Here is a 22,267-nt window from a genome sequence, read left to right as displayed (position 1 = left end):
ACACTACTCCAAGTGCGGTCTAACAAATGTGTTGTATAAGATAAGTATAACTTCCTTGAAATTATACATTGGACAGTGCATTTCAGCTTGTCCCTTACAAATAAACCAATAAGTAAATAAATTTGTTACATTTCATGCAGTTGCACAAAGTCTCAATTTCAGTGGAAACTGAAAATACATAAGAGGCATTACCTCTGGAGTTCTAAATCATTTCTGTAACTACAATACCCACAATTATTCATCCCCACCCTAAAGATTTTATCAACTTAATCACATAATTGCAATGAATGTTGTGTAATTATACATGCAAAATGAGTTCTTATAGCACTTTAGAAATTCACAAAAGCATCAGTCATTCAGTTGCTGAATAGTGTGCCAGAGGAAAGGGCAGCCCATTCACACCTGGGTACCAACACCTGCTGCCTATTGTCTGGCAGGAGGTTTGTGTGAAGAAAATGGCACAAACTAACTCCATTTCTTTACTAATTTGATTTTTCTTTATTAAAAATGCAGTAATTTTAAGCTCAATTATTTAGGAAAAGTCATCGAAGGGAAGGGTAATTACAGTGTCGAGAGTCATTTTAATTTTAAAATTTAAACACCTAATGGTATCGCTTCTAGCCTTTCAGGTGTTAACTCTGTGAAGATTCACGGTTACTTATGATAGATGCTGGAAGTCTGGATGTATCCAGTAGAGTGGGTGTGTTCTGTAAAGTCAGCATGCCCTGTACAGAAGCCATAACCAGTAAAAAGCTTGTGTCTGAGAGCAGGTGTGTCCTGTGCAGTAGGTGTAACCAATAAAAAGCTTGTGTCTGAGAGTAGGTGTGTCCAGGGCAGTAGGTGTAACCAATAAAAAGCTTGTGTCTGACAGTAGGTGTGTCCTGTGCAGTAGGTGTAACCAATAAAAAGCTTGTGTCTCAGAGAGTAGGTGTGTCCAGTGGAAGGGTGTCACCTGCTTCAGCAAATAAATGTTGTGAGTTCCTCTCCAAGTGACAGAAAGGACTGGGCTCCATTCTCCTTTCCTGTAAGTACACTTTTAATCTTCATATGCTGATAGGACTCTGTGTAAAATACAGTCTAAATGTGCAGGACATTTCAGGAATTTGCATTCTGAATAGTGATGATATCTGTATTAGACTACTGTAGAAATATGAGTGCTTAATACGGTAAAGACCACACTCTTATATAATAAGGCAACAGTGGATAGCACTGTTGCCTAACAAGTTTGAATCCCTGCTAGGGCCTTTCTGTGGGGAGTTTGAATGTTCTCACTGGGTCCATGTAGTTTGCCCCTGGGTACTCCAGTTTCCTCCCACAGTCAAAATATATACATATTACTGGGTTTCCCCCTGAAAAGTTGTTAGGCCCGGTGGCAAGTGTCTTTTTTGATGGGGGCCCGGCGCAGGCCAGCAACAGACTGATGGCAGCATTAAGGTAGGGCCCTATAGTTTCTGTGATAACAGAATCACAGACGGAATCACGGAATCGAGAATTTAAAAAAGCAGATAAAAAACACTGATTCCATTAAGTCAGTGCTAAAAACTGACTGGAGATCTGAAAATATAACTATGTAATGTGAATGTTGTTATAAATAAGTCATTTATTCAACACACATTTTAAATAATCAACAACTATTTACAGCATAGTCTTACAAAGAATCTGACAACAATGCACAGACTTGGAATGCTGTGTTTTCAACAACAACAAAATAAATTAAATTAAATTAAAATAAATAATATAAAAGTTTTTGCACTCTACAAAAAACTTGTATTCAAGTCCTGATTGGCTACTGAATCTTACAACAAGCCTTGGAATGCTGGGATGGGAATCGCAAACCGGTTCCAAGTTGTCCTATTCATTAGAATTATATGGGTTCGAACTTATCGATTCCGCTTATCAAAGCCAGCATGTTTTATGACAGTTGCGCACTGCAAAACAATGACGTAACGCCTTGGGGGAGGCACGCACGCAGGCAGCCTCTCTCAGATGTTTGTTTTGGACGGCAGCTGTCACAACAAATTTGATCTGGGATGCCAGTCTTGATACATTCTGTTGCGATAAAGATTTTAAGACAACTCAGCAATTTCTCTGGATTAATGGGTTATTTTCTAGCCTGAAATGCGATCATATTACTAAATGGCTACACATGTCATGTAACGTGCAAGTAGTTGGCTATCTCCCTGGATGTGAAGGAAATGTTTTTACCAATAAATAATAATAATAATGCGATTTTATCTATGGAAATAGCTATGCAAAAGGCAAAATAAATGTTGTGTTTGCGATTACCGTCGTAGATATCAGAAGGAAATGTCACTGACAAAAAAAAAGTTTGCTCCCCTACCATGGTTTGGGCTGGAAACGAGCTGTAAGAGCGGGATATGCGCAACACTGCCTACTTATTGGCTACTGAATCTTACAACAATGTACAGCCTTGGAATACTGGGCACATTTCAACGACAAAATGTCTATGGATCTTACTGACTGTTTGGCTAGCTAGCAAAGTTAGCTAAATGACCACGTTGTCGTGCACATCAATGTCACCAAGCTAACGTTATTAATAAACAAGTGAAGTCGTTATTTAGATGGCGATTAATAAATCATGTAATGTTACAATGTATCGAACGTTACATTCATGCTACTAGTTTAACATTACCTACACACTGCTTAAGTTAATATAAAAAGAATGTGCTTACTGACGAGATGAAGTGATAACACAGTTTGTAACGAGGTTAGTTAGCCTACTAAAGAAATGGTGCCTTGCTAGGTACCGTTAGCTTGTGATAGTTAGAAACATCAAGTGTTAAACGTCACTCTATGCACAATGAGGTGCAAAGAAGAGACCTGCTGTTTTCCTATAGTGCGTTCACGTTTTAACCAGCAGATGTTGCTGGTGAGCTTTCCAACCAAGCCACCCCACTGTAACTGTAGTTCAAAAAACATCTTAAAAATACATTAAAAAATTTTTTAAAAAATCTCCGATGCTTAGGCCCGGCGGGGGGTCAATTTAGGCCCAGCGGGCCGCCGGGCTTGCAATACACTGGTGGAAACCCTATATTAGGTTAATGGAGATCGTAAATTACCCATAGGTAGGTAGTGTGTGAATGAATGGTGTGTGTGCACGGCGGTAGATTGGTCATCTTTCCAGGGTATATTCCTGCATCCCACCCAATGTATGCTAGGATACATTCGCTTTTTCTATTACACTATTGAAGAAAATGGAGTCCTGCACAACTTTCACGCAGCTTTGACCACAATTTTACTCCCTAACTATAACCCTCTCTCTCCCCACTGTATGTCAAGAGTAAGTTACTGCCACAACGGAAACACCAAGACCACAGCTTAAAAATGCACAGGTGGAGGGGGCTGTCTGGGTAGTTTAGAGGTAACCACCGCAGAGAGACCCGGGTTTAATCCCCGGCAGCAGTAATTCCGGCTTGGTCAGACGTTTCTATGAACACAATTGGCAGTGTTCGCGGGTGGGAAGCCGGTGAGGGTATGAGTCCTGATCGTTGCATTAGCGACTCCTACTGGTTGATCGGGGCGTCTGGTTAGCAGGGAAGGAGATAGCGCGAACCTACGCACGCGTTACACCCTCCAGGTGAAAAGAAGCGACTGGCGACTCCACATGTATCGGAGGAGGCATGTGGTGATCCACACCCTCCCTAGACCAACAGAGTATAGCGCATGGACCAGGACCATGATACACACGGTACTGGTATAACGACTAAATTGGGGAAAAAATGGCACAAAAAAAATGCACAGGTGGCTCCAGACAGCTAGCAGCAGAAACTGGAGAGGAAAAAAAGGTACTTTTAACTAATGTGTGCAATAAACAACACGTAAAAGAACTACCTGAAGTGGAATCACTTCTTATCAACTAACTTAGCTAGAATTTTACTAAATAGCAATGTCTGAATAATAGCAATGACTGAATAAAATTTTGGTTGCATTTTGTTCTGAAATATAAATTTTACTAAATAGCAATGACTTGTACATTGCTTTGGATAAAAGAGTCTGCCAAATAAATGTAATGTATTTTGATTCCAGGAAAATTTTAGTTGCATTGTTCTGAATTTCAGAACAAAATGCAATCAAAAAAAAGTGTCAAGGGTTTTCCACCAAATAAAAGTTCATTTAGCACTTGCAAACGTATATAATAAAAAATGTGAGCAATTTCTGCTCCAAAGTTTAATAATGATGTCCATTTTTGATACAATTTTGCTCTGCAGAAACACTTCCTTGCTTGCACTGCAGCAGGCAGTAATCATGCACACAAGCGGATATGCTGGTACAGTTGGTACTGTATGCTTATGTTTAGCAATCATCTGTATTTAAATGAACAGAAATGGAATTTCCTTGTGAGAAAAAGTTGCACCTAAACTTGGGTATCTACTGTACTAGAGATACATATTTTTTCCCCAAAATAAAACTTTTTTTTCTCTCCCAGGAATAGACTATTTTAAGGCATAAGCTACTAAAAAGAATGTATAGGTCATATTTCAATAAGCAGGACTAAATAATAAAAGGAATTTCTAAGGCAAAAGATTGGCATTGATGTTATGAATCAACATTAGAATGCATATCATATGAACTTTGGATTAGAGGTGGGGGAAATGGCATAGTATTGTAATACTTTTTCTATGATACAATATTGATGCAGTGGGGCCAAGTAGCAATATTTTATCAAAATATATATTTCATAATGCATGTTTTTTTTTTTTTTGTAATTTCACTGCATGTCATGGAGGCAAAGAACCATCCTGTACACAGTGTCCATTAGTTTCACATAAACGCAAGTCTCGTCATATTATCCTGTTCATACCATAGTTGTGAAAAAAATTAAAACACTTATTTTCTTTAGACGTTTCGGATTCATAATTAATGGAAATTAGCAAGAGAGATGTCATTTTCCTGGCAACACATGAGGGTCAGGCCAGCGCCCTAGAAGGAGAGAGTAGTGTCATCTCTGCTCACTCAAATGGGCCAAATTTCCTACTTTTTTCCTCGGTTTAGCACTTGGCTAGGAAACATTAGGGAATTCCGCCACCTTCTTTCTGACTGGAGGTTTTCTGACTTTTCGACCCCTCAGGAGCTAAATATAATAGTAGTAGCAGTTAGATAGTTTGCCTTTATTGTTACATGCTAACATTAGGTGTAGTTTATTGTCATTCATTGTGATTTATTGCTTACTGGATGAACTGGACTGGATAAACCCCTTGTGTGCATGATTACTGCCTGCTGCAGTGCAAGCAAGGAAGTGTTTCTGCAGAGCAAAACAGTATCAAAAATGGACATGCAGGCATGCACCCGGGCATGCAGATTTTTCCTATACAACATCCGCAGAATCCGCCCCTTTCTCACCACCTACTCAACCCAGCTCCTGGTCCAAGCAATGGTTCTATCCCGCCTGGACTACTGCAACTCTCTTCTGGCTGGACTACCGGCATCTGCCACCAGACCCCTGCAGCTCATTCAGAATGCTGCGGCTCGTCTGGTCTTCAACCTCCCCAGACACTCCCACGTAACTCCCCTGCTCACTACCCTCCACTGGCTGCCTGTTATAGCTCGCATCAAATTCAAAACATTGGTCCTAGCATACCAGGCAGTCAAGGGATCAGCCCCAGCACACCTTCACAAGATATTCAAACCCTACATGCCAGCCAGATCCCTCCGTTCTGCTACCTCAGGACGCCTAGCACCTCCCCCTCTTCGCACCTGCACTTCCAGAACACGTCTCCTGTCTGTTCTGGCCCCACGATGGTGGAATGACCTCCCTGTGGAGGTCAGAACAGCTGAGACTGTGAACCATTTCAAACGACGACTGAAGACCCACCTCTTCAGGCTGCACCTCTCTCCATCCCTCCCTTCCCCCCTGTAAATGACTAAACTTAGGGTTGTAACTAGGCAGCTGTTTCATAGGTTACTTAGTTGATGCGCCTGTCTTAACGACTACTTGTATTTTTATTTATTTTTATTTTTCCATAGATTGCGTTGTTGCCGTTCTCGTTGTTAGTGTTAATCAGTTTAACCATCAGGGTCCAAGTTGAACTATGCGGTTGTTCCCTGTACTTGGACCGGTACTTCTCTCTAGGGGTTTCGTCATACTTGTTCCTGGTTATGGTTATACACTTTGTTGTACGTCGCTCTGGATAAGAGCGTCTGCCAAATGCCTGTAATGTAATGTAATGTAATGTAATGTAATCATCATTATCATTATTTCCTAAGGAAATATTTTATTTATATTTCAGAACAAAATGCAACCAAAATTTTATTGAAACAAAAAAACATAACTGAAAATGGAAAAGTTTAAAGAAAAAATATGTAATCTAAGTCAATCATACAAAAATTTGTACGATTCAAACTAATATCAGAAAAAAATACATTTACTTTGTAATTTTGTTTGACCAAATATCTTGTTTTCAGTTTTGAATTTTTCTTTTTTAGCTTTTTTTTTGGAAGAGCTGAATTTAGTTAATCTCATACCTCTGGGTGATTTTAAAAGTCTCATACAAAATACTGCAACTGAGGAATGTAAATGTTTTTGAAATGCTATGTGTTCCTCGACACTGAATAGCTGTCTCTGTGTATTGTTGTATGTTCAGTTGACTGTTGTACTGTCTGTAACTATTGTGTAGGCCTACTGCTGCTACCTTGGCCAGGTCTCTCTTGAAAAAGAGATTTTAATCTCAATGAGACTTCCTGGTTAAATAAAGGTTAAATAAATAAATTAATAAATAAATATGATACAGATATTTTTGGTTATTTCTCTTTTGAAAATTATTCAACATCTAGCCTGTGCACAAAAACACCCAGCTCATCTTAAAATCAGTAAAACAATTACCTGGGCAAGCAAGATAAATTTTACAAAAAATAAATAATCAGCTTCAGAAAGAATAGGCCTAAACACAGTTACACAATATTAATGTTTGTTTTATGGTCTCCAAATGCACCATTATCAAATGGTGGGCTACAGACTCTGAAGCAGCTAGGTGTTAAAGCCAAAATACGATCAATCAAAATTCTAATCAATTTCACTATCACTGTTTTTACTGGGAGCATGAACACAGAAAAGTGTTAAAGGCTGAATAACATTCAAATACTGAATAGTAATCAAAAGCCCTATGTGCAGCCTGCAGTTTTTAAGATAACATCCAAAATGTCCAAGTAGATTTTTTTTTTTAATCAATGCTTCAAGGTTCCTCAGATGATTTATCAAATTTGTTGTATTGTAAGAAGCTGTGCTAATGCCGCCCTTTGAAACACTAGCATTGCAAATGTTGCAAGTGGCCGTAGGGTTGCTTTTGGATTCCACTTTGTGTATGTTCCACACAGCAGACATCATAGCTGATACCAACTCGTTCTCATAAACAACAGCCTCACTCGTGGAGTCAGATGGATAGTATTTGTTCACAAGAGTGACAGCGTATTCAGGCAATTGGTGCAAACAGAGTAAACAGATAGTCATAAAGTGCAGGGGCAAAGCTTTACTAAAGGCAATAATTATTTTATTTAGTCATTTGTATGTATTTATTTGACAAGAAGAGTGCGCATTTAAGCCTGATTTATACTTCGTCACATGACCCTGGACACTGGTGTCTTCTTTTGAGAACCCATCACCCACATTCTAGTTGTTTTGTAATGAAATTCATGGTGCAAATTAGCCTGTAGCATGTGGTAAACTACAGCTTTAGCTAGCTGAAGTGCTGGAGTTGGTCTTGGTGCTGACAAAAAGCAGACAGTATCAGTAATCATAATGATTACAAGCAAATAATATGATTGCAAATACAAGAATTACAATAATTCATGCATATTTATGTATATATTTAATAAAATGTTCACTGCAAAGACTTGAGTATTTTGTTGGCTGCTACTCTTACACCATCTCTGTCTTATTGTGGTCGGGGGCATCGGTGGTACGATTAATAGCACTTAACCTCCTCCCATCTGAATTTTACTTCTCAGACAGGATTTTTTAGAAACATAACCCAGGCTTGCCTCTCTCTTAGCCTGTGAAATGGTCACTTTCCCTGTTTGCTATTAAAATCCCACCGACATCTAATTGATAATTTGATTTACTGGATGAATGAATGCTGTGTAAATAATGACATTTTCATTGAAAAATTAACATGAACAATTTTTTATATCTTTCAGAAAAATACTTTGCAAAACTATTCCTCAGCTTAGCTGAAGAAGAATAAAAAATGGGGAACAAACAACCAACAGAAGCCAACATGGGCGACAGGCTGAGATGTGACAGGTGTAACTCAGTACTGCCTCCCTGCAAAGCGTTCTCAGATTATTATAAACGCACTATTGATAACAGAATTGTATATGTGTTCAATGGAGGTGAATACTTCAGGCAGATGGGTCATTCTCCGTACTTCTGTAGTGACTGCTTTTATAAGAAAATCTGGGAAAGAGAAGAAAAGAAGAGACAGCAGGAACAGCAGCAAAGAAGAGAAAAACTGAGCCAAAGACTGCAGCAATCACAACAACGTGCTGAACAGCAACAGGAGCAACAGCAGTTGAGCAGAAAGTCAGTGGAATTTGAGCGTAAGCAATCTGTATTAAAACAGCAGCTGGATGAGTTTTCACCTGAGGAGCCAGATGAATTTAGTGACGACTTCCTAGAAGTCCTCTCATCCCAATGTGACACCCAAGTTACAACCCTCAGTCTCAGCCACCTGGCAGATGGTCAGCTGGGACAGATTATGTCGGCCCTGGACAGCCTTCTGTTTGAGAAATGGACAAATGCTCGCCCACCACTCAGAACCTTACAGCACGCACAGGTATTTATCACACAGCTGTGTACCCTGTCTCTGGGGACATCTGAGGGAGTTTCCCTGCAAAGTGTCTCCAATCATGTGCAGTCTCTGGTGCAGAACATCAGCCAATCAGCAGATAATATTTTTGAGAATTTCCTGCTCACTCAAGCCCTGTATTTGAGCCTTGTGCATTTTTTCACTGACCATGATGACTCAGGCACTGATGCAGTACACATCGCCAAACGATGGGCTGAGGGTGACCTTTCTGCTGAGACTTGCTTTGTTCTAAACTTCCTCTGCACTCTCACAGTGTCACTTCAGAAAGTAGTTGGAATGGCCTCAGTTTTTGTTTTAAGGATGGAAATCCAGTGTTTAAGGGTCCTGTTTTCCATACTCACACATCTCAATGGCAAAGAAACCCACAAAGAAGTCACTGAAATGCACCTCAGTCTTATGCAAACAAATGGATGGAACCCCACAGAGGTACTGACTCTCCTCAAATTATTGTCAGAGAAATATACAGAGGATGCTTCAATAACAAAAATCCTGACTTTACTGCAAGTGTATGATGTATCTCCAGTGTGGAAAGATAACTGCGAAAGATCTCTCATTGAAGCTATTGACTTGTCTGGTCCTGAAGATTTTTATAAAATTTTCCAGGAGACCCTTGAAAACCAAGATTTGGACAATTATGAAGCTTTAGCAGGATTAATAGAGTACTGGAATTTGGATGAATCTGTGATAAAGAGGGTACTGAACATCACAAACCTGACTTCGAACACCCTTCAGCATTCACAAAATGACCCAACAGATGGACAAGTTTTAAAACGAGACTACAAAATTGAGAACATTGGTGATGACCATATCCAAGAAATCCTGACTCAGCTGTGCAAAGCAGTTTTCCGCACAAAAGGCTGGTGGCCATCCCGGAGTCAAATGTTAAGCTGGTGTGCAATAGTGTTTGCTGAGAAAAGTCAACCACCAAAGATGGTTGGGTTTGAAGAAGATGCATGTGTTACAGCCATGATAGCAGCCATGCAAATCTGCATGGGAAACAAACTGGATATTGTGCTGAGCTCTGGGGCTCTTTCAGAGCAGGAAACCAAGGAGTGGTCCGACTTCTACAAGCATCTGGGAATTTCACTCAACACAAACAGGAGGAAAACTAATGAGTCATATGGTGATATTTATGAAGCAGACATTGTGTATGGTGGCATTGAAGACTTTATCACTGATTTCTTTCAATACAGCTTAGAGGTGATGGAAGGAAGATGCCCTCAGCATATTCGTGGATTTATCATAGAAAATGGATGTCTCAGTGCTGGCCATAATCTGACATTTTCAAAGCTCAAGGAGAATAAGACCCTGGGCTCTGTGGCAAAGGTATTGAAAAGTCTCATGGGTAAACTTTCCAATGAAGGAAACGAATTGAGGAACAGATTTATTATGGAAATATTCAATGTGCTCCATACTGACCTAAAGGACAATGTAGACATGAAAGTTATGAACCTCTCACAAACACTTACAGGAAAGAAATTGCCATCAACAGATGCCTTTGTTCTTACCTTTCTTGAGGCTATGACGAAAGCTGTTGGCAAAGCAGAAAAACAAAAAAACAGTGATTCTCCCATAGTCAAATGGTGTTTTGAGAGTTTACTTGCTAGTGCAATGAAATTCCAAGCTTCAAGTACAGCAAAAGAAATTCTGCAGATTGTCTCAAATCTTGTAGCTCAGGGCCTTTGGCCACCAAAAGAGACCTTAAAACTCCTTGGATCATTAACTGCCCACCATCAGGATGAAGGCTTTATTTCAATCACGAAGATTTTACATTTGATGACAACATATCAATTATCTTCAGAGTGGAAAGATGATAACAACCAATCTCTCCTTCAGCTCTTAGATTCATCAGGAACCCAGGATCTAATTACGCACTTGCAAAATAGCTTCAAAGGAGAGAAAAAAAGTCTTGAGGCCCTCTTTTATGAAATAAGGGCCATGAAAGACCTCGATGAAGAAACACTGGAGAAATCATATACCATAGTAAAGCATGTACAGGAACTGATTAAAACTGGTGACATTAAAAACCATGCAGATGCAAACCAAGCTCGGAGTCTGAGCCATAGCATGAAAACTGAAGACCTTCAAGAGATTCTGGCTGTCTTATGCAATGCTGTACACCATCGTATAGCTGAGGGCTATTGGTGGCCAAGAGGCACTCAAATGGCAAGCTGGTGCTTTTTAGCCTTGGCTAACAATGGAAAGCTCCTACAGATGGGCACCGGAGAAGGGAAGTCTGTTGTTGTAGCTATGTTTGCAGCACTGCGTGCCCTTAGGGGTGAAAAGGTAGATGTGCTGTCCAGCTCTCCAGTGTTATGTCAAAGGGATGCAGAAGAATGCGCTGACTTTTTCAGCTACTTTGATCTCACAGTGGACACAAACACTAATAAAACTAAAGATAAAGATCGAAAGCAATGCTACCAGAAGGATATAATCTATGGAACTGTGGAGACCTATGCTGCAGATCACCTCCGCCAGACATTTGAGATGAAGGATGTGAGACCCGATCGCGGCTATAAGTGCATCATCATTGATGAAGTGGACTTGCTGCTTCTGGACCAGGGAATACAGGTGACCTACCTGTCCAGTTCCATGGTCTCCATGCAGCACCTCAACATTATTCTGACCATGATCTGGGGCCATGTATGCCAGTATAGTCTCCTGTCAGCAGGATACGAGACACTCATAGGTGGTCCCCCCGCTTCATTCTACAAGGCCATATTTGACTCAATGGACACAGAGGGAACTGAAATCGATGACCCAATGGACATTTTGCAGATTGCTGAAGAATGCGGCATTGTCCCAAAAGGATTTACAGAGGAAATCTACAAATCTGAAAAAGATGGAATTCTTGAAAAACTGAAAAATGTGAGTGTGGAAGCTCAGATAAATTTCTTCAGTGAAATTGAGGAATACGTCCCCTATGGGTTTACAGTCTACCTTTTAGATGACAATGGATCACTTAGCCTTAGGAAGTCTAGCCAGAACAAGCAAGTCATTCAAAACCTGAAATTTCTTGTTATACGCGATGGCTTGTGTTGTCCTCTCTATGATTCAGAAGACGTTCTCGTCAATCCCATTGCAGAACTAATCTGTGGTCAACTGGACTACACTCCATGCGAAAACAATCAAAAGAAAATCAATATCCCTGGATTTTTAAAAGGTCTGGTAGAACATAAAGCAGAAACATGGGTTCAAAATGCCTTTCTAGCCATGAGGCTGAAAAAAGGGCAGGAATATGTTGTGGAAGATGACCATATCTATCCGGTGGATTTCAAAGCTACAGGTACTATAGAACTGAATAAGAAATGGGGTGAAGGTCTGCAACAATTTGTTGAGATTAAACACCAAATTAAAATAAGCACAATGACTGCAGTGACAAACTATGTTTCCAATGTTTCATTTTTTGAAAAGTACAATGGAAAAATATATGGATTGACAGGCACACTTGGGAGCAGATCAGACATGATGTTTTTGAATAACCAATATCCAAGTCTCTCTGCCTGCAAAATGCCATCATTCAGCAGGAAAAAGTTATTTGAGGTTAAAGGTATTCTCAAGTCCTCAACTAAAGAATGGAAATCAGAAATGAAACGAGTGCTTTTGGATGAAATTACTTCAAATTCCCAAAGAGGAGGAAGAGCAGCCCTTGTGATCTGTGAAACTATCAATAGAGTTAGTGATCTATATGATGAGCTAAAAGACAGCATCCCAGGTGAAATCATACAATACTCACGCAGTGACTCGGACAGTTTGAGCAAAATACAGAAAAAACTGAATCCAGGTGATGTAGTGCTTGCCACAAACCTTGCAGGGCGTGGGACAAATATAAAAGTCACCAAAGACGTGAATAAAAATGGAGGATTATTTGTGATCCTTTCCTTCCTTTCTGAGAATGAAAGAGTGGAACGCCAGGCCTTTGGGCGAACCGCACGCAAAGGTAACCCTGGATCGGCTCAGATAATCATGTCTACTGATCATCTACAAGAGTGTTACAGGACAGTATATTCTATGGAGGAAGCTAAGAACATTCGGAATAGTCTTGCAGTAGAGAAGGTTCAGGACATGCAGAAGGACATTGATGAAATGAAACTGCGAGAAGACTTGTTTTCTGAATACTGCGAAACACTTAAAGTGATTTATAACAGCACAGAAGAAGATGAACAGAAGGCTATTGTCTCCATCATGAATGAGTATTGGGGGATTTGGCTACAAACACACTCCAAAGAAATTGAACAGTTGAAGAGACATGAACTGCAGAAGAGCTTGAGAGCTGATTTGGCATTTGCAAAAAAGCAGACTGAAAGTCAGAATTCCCCCTCTTCTAGTATTTATCACTACGTCAAGTTTGGGAATATTGCAATGAAGGACAAAAAATGGGATGTCAGTGCCAGACTCTTTAAAAAAGCCACAGCACTAGATGAGAGTTGGGCAGCTATAGCATTTTACAACCACTCATACTGCATTATAAAGAAGCAATCAGGTGATTATCTCACTCAAGCCACAAATGATCTGAAGAAGGCAAAAGAGTCTCTGAAGTACCTTAGTGAGGAATGCATGACAGGTCTGAACTTTATAAAAATGTCAGCTCCCAAATCTGCAAAGAGTGAGAAAAGCAGCCTTGAAAAACAGTACTCCACCAAGTGTAACATGCTCAGTTATCTTGATAAAAACATGAATGATGCCATCAAGAAATTGGAAGAAATTAAAGGAAAGGGGAGAGATGCTCTTGCAAAGAAAGCTCCAGTTTTTACTCTGGTGTCAGATGATGAAGAAGAGCTCCAAATGGAAACCTTCAATCTCTACGATCGAGGTCTGAAATACATCTTTACTGTGGAAGAGGAGCCTCGTTTCCCATGGGAAGCTCTGGTGGTGTTCTTTCTTGGACTTGCACAGATTGTAGCAGGGGCACTGCTCACTGCATTTACATTTGGGACACTAGCCCAAGTGGGTATGGGGCTCATCGCTGAAGGAATCTCAGACTGTATCACTGGCGTAGAGTCTATGATAACAGGAGAATTCAGCTGGCAATCATGGGCAATAGATAAAGCCATTTCTATTGGCGTCTCTCTCATTGGGTTTGGAATTGGAAAGCTGGTTTCAAAGGGCTTCAAAGCTGCTAAAACATTAATGAAGGGATTTGGCAAACAGCTAAAGGCAATGCCGAAGTTCTTTGCCAGTCAGGCTAAAGAGGGCTTTAGTGTTGCTATGAAGACCAATATGAAGAATGCAGTAAAAGTCACTGCTAAAAAAATTGTTGAGGAAACAGCCGCCTATGGAATTGAGAGGGCAGAGAATGAAATAATTGGCAAAATACTGGAGGAAATAGAAAAGGCAGTGAAAAAGGGAATCAATGACGAAGTGAAGTCCAATATGGAAAAGGATCCCCTGCGTGCAATAACAGATTCAGTTATACTCTCTCACATTGACAATAAACAGGAATTTAATGACCTTTTCACAGACAACATAATGAAGAATCAATTATTGTCCATTTTCACAGAGCTAAGCACCACTGCATTAGCACCATATTCTGAAGACCTTAGTTGGCAGAACCAGCTTAGCTCATCCATCTACAATGTGCTTGATGCTGTAAAGGAAGACACTGGAGGAAAAACAAAAGCCATTCTGACTGCTATCCAAGTGGCCCATATGGGAGCACTGGCAGCAGATGCTGTACAAGCAGTGGTCACCCTCTCAGGCAAATACTTCACAGGTCTGTGTGAAGGGCTGGAAGGGTTTCATAAGAAAAAAGGTTTACAACAGAAAGTGAAGGCAAGTGATCTATCCGATTCAGAGAATAAGACGCTGAATGGCTTCAGGGAGGAAATAATTGACAGCATCGGCACTTTACTGGCAAAAGCTTTAGTTGACTTGTTTCACCAGAAGTTCTCCAGTCATATGGTTTCTATTGCTCAAGGCAAAGTAAATGATGTTATTTCAAATCATTTGAGCTCAGGCTTAAAAACCGAGGACACTGAGAAACTAATTGCAGCTTCACAGGAGGGTACATATGGTAAACACATGCCAGGAGATGTGCAAGCAGAACAAGCAAAGTTGCATGCAGAAAAGGTCAAGGATTCAGAGGCAAATGGTAGTACTGCTGATATCAATATCCTCTCAGACGTCACTGGTACTAAAGTTGTGATCTTAACAGAGGGAAAAGATGGAAAGCTGACCAAAATGCAGGAGCTGGACCCCAAAAATGAAGATGCCAGTCAAACTGTGACACTTGTCTATAGACCCAAAAGTGATGAACACCCAGATGGACATTATGATGTGGTCATCGATGGCAAGACAGTGAGTGTAGAAAAAGGCGACCTGTATCACGCTATGGCACATGGCATGAATCCAGGCGCCAGTGAGAAAGACATTGCTGATGCAGCAGGTGACCTGAGATCTAAAGAAGCTGAGGCCCTTGAGGAAGACCCAAAACTTTGGGAGGTTTTTATCCAACGTGAAGAATGGATTGAAGAACTCATAATAGGGTCCTGGTTCATATCAGAGGGAGTTTCAGCATTAGACGACAAAGTAACCATAAAAGAAAAAATTATGAATATGATGAAGCAAACAAGTGAGACTGCGGTAATCAACAAAGAGTGGCTATCTCCTGGAAAAGACGCAATACCAACTGGAATAATCATTAATGGAGATAGTCAACCACCAAAGAACACTGTACTGGTAGCAGAAAATTTTTATTCAGGCAGCAAATTAACTAATGCAATGTTTGAGGTCGCAACAGACTTATCGAAACATGCAAAATGTCAACTTCCAGTTGTTTACGCACCATATGAGCGATATAATAAGTTCCCAACTGCAGGATCTCCAGAGCTCAAGAAGTTATTGGCTCAAACCATGAGCAGGGATGATGCTGAGGGCACCTTCAAACTGACGATCCTAAGTGCAATGCCAACATTTATGCTGCGAAAAAATTTTCAGGATGAAGACATTAGTCTGACCAGATTGGAAACTTTTAAATACACTTTTCCAAAGCATGCAACAACATTCGTAAACGCATGGTTCAAACTCCTGGAAAAGAAAACAGATATAATAAAACCAGACACTCAACAAAACCTTCTACACTGGATCAACACTAAAAGATACCTTGATCCAAATGATCCCCACAGGAAACAAGTCACCAGATCCGTGTAAAAAAGGTAACGTCCAAAATCTCACAGAAATATTTGGATAAAAAGCCATATTTTTTCCAAAAGAAGTTTTACCAAAACATTTACACAAACGATCATTTCTATTGTCATGTGAAGACATAAAAATTAACTCCACATTTTCTGTCTACATGCAAGCAGTTCTTTAAGCAGAATGAGCTGGTGAAGTGCTTGATATGTGGCTCATGTTCACTGATTTGTGCTTTTTCTGCAGTGGGAGTGGCCACACATGAGCGGGGGACTGACCAGAGGGTGTTAAAGGCCAGATGAATTGCAGATGAGTGGCTCTACAGGAAGAGGTTTTTGATTGGATTTGATGTAAGGAATAGGATGCATAGTCCATGAATGCTGTATTCTTGTATGCATAATGCTGACTAACTGCTAAGCTGTACAAGCCATTGCAGGTTAAATGTATTTTGAATTCCTGAGAGTAATGAACATTAATTAGTAACAGGTCAACATTATCAAAATGGCTAGCTGAAATTATAATACCTCTTGTGTGTGTGCTCTGTTAGCGAATGATAAATTACTAGTAAACTAGAACTGCCTGGCCAGCTAACTTCAGCAGAATTGTTCATGATCTACTCTCAGATATAAACTGTATACCATTCGGCTCATGTATATGGGAATTCATGACATATTAACACAGCTGACTTTCACAGAGTCTAACATTAACATTTGTTAGCTAGGCTTATATTTTAGGTTAAGCAGTTTCCTATTTTTGCTACTCTTGGTTAGCTTACTAATTTAGTGGTTATTGGCTAGTTTACTAAAACATAATTTTAAGACCAGTCTTTCAAGTTGAAATAGCTTACCTACCATTTTGATAAAGGTTGCGTGCTTGATAATGGTCAAGGGTTTATAATTCACTTTTTCTCACTAATTCTATTTAACAGATAATGCTCAACATTCAAGCTATTTGGTAACTAGAATTACATTTTAGGCCTGATCATTAGCCATTTAGCTAGATTTAGCTAGATATATATGGCTTAATACTGCACTCTGCACCAAATTATATGTGATTCCATAATGCTAATCAAACATATTCTAATCATTTATCAGACAGTTCCCTGCTTGCATATATGCTAGTTAACATATCATTGTCTTCATGAGAACAAGTTTTCATGAGCCTTGCATCTTGACCGTGTGACCAATCAAAAGCAACCAAGACCAATGAACTTTGCACTGCCCTCAGAACATCTTTTATTCCATGAAATACCAACTCCAAGCTGTGCCAGCGACCCCTGACTCCACCCCCATGTGTGAGCTCTCAATTGGCAGAGCCCACTTCTGAATTTCTCTGATCTATGTGGGAGCGTGCACACTGTTTACAATGATCAGTACAGAATGTAGCACAAACCCTAAATTAATCTGAAGGTGAAGTAGATTAAATCACTGCAACATCCATTTTAAATTGCATTTACTTCTTATGGGTGCTTTACCAGCACAGCTCAATGCACAACTCAGAGTCTATAGAAAATAAAATACAGGAAATTAGCTTTCCAATTATCATGAATTTCAGGATAATGAGCAGCGCACAGTCTGAAAGGCTTTTTCTGTACTGTCCTTTTTTTAAAAGTTGAAACTTTCTTTTCCTTATTCTGATAAATTTATATAGGGGATGTTTTTATTTGGGTCTATAACATGAATATTCTTCTAAAACAAGAAAAAATAGTTTGTTTAATAGTTGCTTATAACTTGCAAGATAGCCTCTCCCAGAGATGAATCATATAAAAGCCAGCATAGAATCTCACTGTAGAATTAAATACTGGTGAAAGGGATGTATTTTTCTTTCTCTTATTTCCTGTTTTCATTATTATATTAAACTTCATCAAAAGATATTTTGTCTTGCTTGTCTTTTCAGAACATATGCATTAATAAAAAGCAGTCCACGTCACAGACCTATAAATAAATACAATGCACACTGTGCATTGATATGCTTACTGTAAGAAAGCACTTGCCTATGTAGCTTTTTGAGATTTGGAGTATTTCAGTAGCCTTTGGAATTAATTGAGGAGAGAATACAGGCCAACGTACACAAGTTGGAATGTGAACCACTGTCTGCGCCCTTTGGCCATTTGGTGAGAAAGTGAGGACCGGTGAAATCAAGAGAGTGCTTCCACCCCAAATTCTTTTCTGTCAGCACTAGTCTCCGGTCTTTCCAAAAATTATGAGGAGTCAGGAGTGAAATACTTTCATTCAAACAAACTAGCGTCAAATTCATTCAGGTTCTGCCACAGGATCTCGATTGTGTTCAAGTCAGGATTTTGACTAGGACACTCCAAGACATAACTTTTCAGCCATTCAGATGCAGACTTGCTTTTGTGTTTTGGATCACTGTCTTGCTGCATAAGCCAATTACACTCCGGCTTTGGTTCATAGATAGATTATTTTTATTTGTAAAGCAGTTACATTTATTTGTAAACCAGCCACATTTATTTGTATATCAGCTACATTTCTTTGTGAACCAATAATTCTATTTGTAATTTACGTAAAATATTTGTGAAACTTTGTGGAACGTTCATGACCCAAAGCTAAATTAGATGCCGACCCCTGTCATAATGCCTTAGCAAAAAGCAGACCAAGTCACATCCAGACACTGGAATTCAACAGTGGCTCTCAACTGGTTTTGCTTCAAGACCCAGATTTTTTCTTGTACATGAAGCTGTGACCCAACACAGTCCTGAATTATACATGGAAGTAAACTGAGAAATGTACAGTACGATTTATTAACTTTTACAGGCCTAACAGAGTGGTCAAATAATTTACCACCTGAGATATTTAGAGAATAAAATTACTGAGCTCTTTCTAAGGCTATGGCACCATCCACTGTTTGCACTAGAGGTCGACCGATATGAAATGACCGATTCCGTTATCTTAAAGTACAGGAAGAACGATTTGCCGATAACAGCCGATGTAGGAAATATGTATGCCGATATATGCCCAAATGTGTGCGGACATCTGATATCGAACATCTCATTCAAAATTATGGGCATTAATATGGAGTGTCCACCCTGTAATCGACGGTGCTGAAGTTGGCTCCCGATTCGAAAATTCCGGTCCACCTTAAATAGGTTGCGTTAGGCTATATGATTTGATGGTTTTGCGGTCTTCCTTACGTGTTAGCAAAGGCTGTAATTTGCTTGTAAAAGGGAGATAGGGCTCAAGAGAGAAATTGAACAAAAGTGGTTATGAGCAGAGATGGGCAAAGATACATCAAAATGTATCTTGTTACAAAATACAAAATACCCCTCAACTAAATGTATCAAAATAAAATACAAAATACTGGAGCCAGAAAATGTATCAAGATAAAATACATGTAGGCTATTTTGTATTTTTAAAATACAGGAAAATATATTTGTAACATTGGGTATTCTGAATCTGTTAAAAATGGCAGAACATTCAGATTTTTATAATGTACACAAGGCTCTGGTGAGAGTTTGAACCATACAGGAAGGAAGCACAGAAAGTAGAATGCTACTGTATATGCATATGCCTGTACTGTGTATGTACATATTTTACGCAGGCATAAACACACTTGCACACATATCCACGTGTGCACACGAGAACACTCACACCATTTTCACACAGTACATCCCCAAAATGCCAGACAGATTTCACTTTACTGTTCAACCTTTCTTCTTGGATTTGAAATGAAGAAATCACTAGAAATAACAAGAGGCTGTGCTCAAATACTTGGATTAAATGCTTCAACAGAGCTTTTTTACTAACTGCCTGCTTCATTTTTTAATTAATCTTCTGTCATTTAGCAATCTAACATGCACAGTATAAAACCTGTGGGTAAAAAGGATATGCACAAATCACCAGTGGTGGTAAACAAAAACGGTACTTAAGAAAAAGTACTATTACATGGTAAAGTTATCATAAACATAAAATGTGTACAAGCTCCCAATCTCCCTCTTCCCATGAGCTACCCAACTGACAGCTAACTTGCTAACCACTAGCTATGCACCAGCCTACAGGGCTCCAGACTAACTTTTTACATTGGTGGCACTGGTGCACCTAACTTTTTTTTCATTTGCACCAGCACATAATTTAGGTGCACCCAAAAAATTGCAGCTCATTTGTGTCACTACAATCAGCAAAATGTATCTACACAAAATTCAGGAACTCTGCTTTGCTTGAAGGACTGCATAATTTATTTTTATCGCAAAATGTGGATCATAACACAGCTACATTCACAGTTTATACTGCTCACCCAACGCTGCGCAGATCAGCATAGATCTGACAGGTCTGTCTGCCGTGACAAGTTTGTTTACACTGTCTTGCCCTCCCACAGACAGCTCAGCTGCTGCCAGTATCCCTAGCTAGCTAGCTCGCTGGCTAGCTGGCTCACTCATTTCTTTAGCCACAAATGTATCGATTGTTTTTTATCTTTAGCCTTTAACTATGGCTTTCAACGTGTACATTCTAAAAAGTAAGATATATTTTATATAGTTACTACAGTTCAGATAAAATGTTGACCTTGACAGACAGTGCACTGCACTGGTTGAGGCAGGAGGAAGCATGGGGGGGGGAGAGCGAACTTCACAGAAGATGAACTTGATTACAGAAATACTTTGAGTATTGTGGGCTTACAAAATCACCATGCCTGAGTGTGTCTAAGTGTATTGTTCTTCATTTTAAGATGTATTTGCATGATTTTTTTTTAGGAATCACGGAGAAAGTATTTTGAGTATTTTGAAAATACAAAATTACTCAACTCTAAAGTACCTTGTTACAAATTACATTTGAATTTTTTCAGCCCTGTCAAATACAATTTACAAAATACTCAAAAGTAATTGAAATACGTATTTCAAATACAAGTAACAGAAATACTGCCCATCTCTGGTTATGAGCATCGTGCTTTTAGGGAAATAATAAGGAAATTTACAGGGAAAATATTAAGGAAATTGGGCTGAGAAATCACACCTCCAAAGAACTACGAAAGAGAGCATTAACACAGCTATTTCAGATATTGGAAGTTTAGCATCTCGTTGAAATCTTTATATATACCAAAATTCATGGTTATCTACACATGAAGTGATCGCTACATCTTACCTGCAAGCTTTAAAATGGCTTTGTAGCAAAACGTTGTGCCTCAGGGGATGTTTTTTCCAGAGCGTGAGATGTTTCTTCTTTTGTCAAAGTCCTTCTGATTTAAAATTCTTGATGTATGACACAGGGACGAACTGTATGACGTTATAGTCCGCAAATCTCAATGATAGCTCGCTACATCAGACTAAAAGTAGTCATAATAAATTACCGTGACTAAAGTTAGCTAACGTTCGCTAACCACAGCCCAATGAAACAAACTTTCTTAGCTAGCTGGCTAGCTAGAATATTTAAAAATGTAGAGACTAAGCTAGCTGGTTAATAACGTAAGCTCGACCTTATTATAAAACAGTTCAAACATAATATATGACTAGCTAGCTGCTACGTTAAATAAGCGAGATACTTACAACAAAGCTGAAGCACAGTGTTTCGAAATAGAAACGAGCTTGTCAGCTAAATAACAGTCGTTACTGCTCCGTTGGTATTAAACCTTCGGTCGCGGAGGTTGTGTTAAGGTAACTAGGTAGCCACCTAAGCAACTTTGGAATTTTTGGATAGTGCTTAGCTGGTTGTAAACCTACTTTGTGACAAGTTTTTTTTTGTTTTTACTAGACTAACGTTAGTAGAAATGTGATTACAACCTTGCTGAGGCCACTTAAACACGTCCAACCTTCTGACAGTATTGTCATTATGGCGTGTGCTTGCTTGGAAACATTCACGGACTATAGGCTACCATCAATGTTGTTTGAAATATTCCCTTTCCTGTCTTAGTAATGATTTGTTTTCGCCGTGTGTCCAGTTATTTGCAGTCTGTCCTCAATTGGCCATCATTCTGCTTGTTTATTTTTAATTATTTTTCTCACATATCAGATTTTACAAAGACATTTTACGTTCGACTAAACTGCGCTTTAACTTTTCCTGCCAGGGTGAATATCAGACCGGCACTTGGCAGACCATGGCAATGTACCTACAGACAGTGGCGTAGGCTTCGTTTGAAACCTTCGTTTTTTTTTGGGGGGGGGGGGGTTGAGGGATAAATAGTTTGGAGAGTAAGGTAGCCAAATAAAAGATGGGTAAGTAAGTAGTAACGCTGGATATAAATGTGGTTAACTGCAGTTGGCGACACCAATTTCCCACAAGCGTGTTATCCTGGTTTATCATCTATTAGCACTTTTCCTCTCTAAGATACTTAATCTGGAACAAAAATCAATAAAATATTATAAGCAT

The 22,267-nt window shown here is 39.4% G+C and overlaps 2 long non-coding RNA genes across 2 annotated transcripts; one reads left to right on the top strand and one right to left on the bottom strand.

The window, feature by feature from the left end:
* The first annotated feature begins 944 nt into the window (after positions 1 to 944).
* On the top strand, positions 945 to 17,826 carry LOC135255980 (uncharacterized). Its single transcript, XR_010330340.1, has 4 exons — positions 945 to 1,024; positions 8,152 to 15,976; positions 16,200 to 17,216; positions 17,327 to 17,826. It is a non-coding gene; the product is annotated as an uncharacterized LOC135255980 (long non-coding RNA).
* Positions 8,612 to 21,993, bottom strand: LOC135255982 (uncharacterized). The gene is made up of 3 exons (XR_010330342.1): positions 21,047 to 21,993; positions 10,331 to 10,353; positions 8,612 to 8,732 (listed from the first exon to the last, which is right to left on the bottom strand). It is a non-coding gene; the product is annotated as an uncharacterized LOC135255982 (long non-coding RNA).
* Positions 21,994 to 22,267: the final 274 nt, after the last annotated feature.

The sequence above is a fragment of the Anguilla rostrata genome, chromosome 5, assembly GCF_018555375.3.
Source record: "Anguilla rostrata isolate EN2019 chromosome 5, ASM1855537v3, whole genome shotgun sequence".
NCBI lineage: Eukaryota > Metazoa > Chordata > Actinopteri > Anguilliformes > Anguillidae > Anguilla > Anguilla rostrata.
This window is presented reverse-complemented; position numbering and strand designations above follow the sequence as displayed.